Source organism: Arachis ipaensis, chromosome B06 (genome assembly GCF_000816755.2).
Source record: "Arachis ipaensis cultivar K30076 chromosome B06, Araip1.1, whole genome shotgun sequence".
Taxonomy (NCBI): domain Eukaryota; kingdom Viridiplantae; phylum Streptophyta; class Magnoliopsida; order Fabales; family Fabaceae; genus Arachis; species Arachis ipaensis.
Window position 1 is genome coordinate 108,432,807 of NC_029790.2, and position 1,379 is coordinate 108,434,185.

The following is a 1,379-nucleotide window of genomic DNA, read 5'->3' on the forward strand; positions in this document are numbered from 1 at the left end:
GGAGGTCGAGCCCCCATTTTGCGAATGGCCAGGGTGAAGTGGCACAAATGAGTTCTTCGGGTGGTGCGATGTGAAAGTTCGCGTGCTTCTGGTATGGGGGGCATGTTTTGACAAAATCTGTTGCTTCCTTTTGCAAGCTCGGCCAGTAGAATCTAGCTCTGAGTACCTTTTTAGAAAGAGCTCGTGCCCCAAGGTGGTTGCCGCACATACCACTGTGGACTTCTTTGAGAACTTCCCTTGTAGTGGAGGTCGGGACACATTTTAGGAGGGGGCATAGAAATTCCTCTCCTATATAGGACGTCATGTACTATGTTGTAGTACTGTTCTTCTCGTACTAGCCTTTTTGCCTCCTTTTTGTCTGCGGGAAGTATTTCTGACTTGAGATAGCTAACTATAAGAGTCATCCACCCTTGGTCCTGGTCTGATATGTTTAGGACCTTTTTCTCTTCCATGGTTGACAGATTTGGTAGTATTTCTTGGATGAGGCTTCTATTATTGCCCCCTGGTTTGGTGCTGGCTAGTTTCGAAAGTGCATCAGCTCGGGCATTTTGTTCTCCGGATATATGTTGTATCTCATATTCCACGAATTATCTAAGCTGTTCTCTGGTCTTGTCTAGGTATTTCCTCATGGTGGGATCCTTGGCCTGGTAGCTCCCTTCTATTTGTGAGGTGACTACCTGTGAATCGCTAAAAATTGTAAGCTTCTGAGCTCCTACCTTCCTAGCCAGCTTCAAACCAGCCAGTAGGGCTTCGTATTCAGCTTGATTATTTGAAGCGAGAAACTCGAACTTTAATGAAAGCTTGATTTGGGTTCCCTGATCACTTTCTAAGGTGACGCCTACACCACTCCCGATTTTGTTCGAGGAGCCATCCACATAAAAGCTCCACTCTGTGGGGGTGCCCGGGGTGTCAGTATACTCTGCGACGAAGTCGGCTAGCTACTGTGACTTAATAGCTGTCCGAGCTTCATATTTGAGGTCAAATTCTGATAACTTGACTGCCTATTGTAGGATTCTTCCAGCTAAATCTGTTTTCTGTAAAATACCTTTCATGGGCTGGTTAGTCCGTACTCTGATGGTGTGAGCCTGGAAGTATGGGCGGAGTCACCAAGAAGTGAGTATGAGGGCATAGGCGAATTTTTCTATCTTTTGATAGTTTAGTTCAGCCCCTTATAGAGCCTTACTGATGAAGTAAACGGGTTGTTACCCACTTTCGTCTTCTTTGACTAGTGCTGAAGCTATTGCCTGACTTCCTACGGCGAGGTATAGTACGAGTTCTTTGCCTTCCCAAGGTCAGGTAAGGATGGGTGGTTGTCCTAAAAATTTTTTGAAGTCTTGGAAGGCTTGTTCACATTCTGGAGTCCACTCAAACCTCTTTCC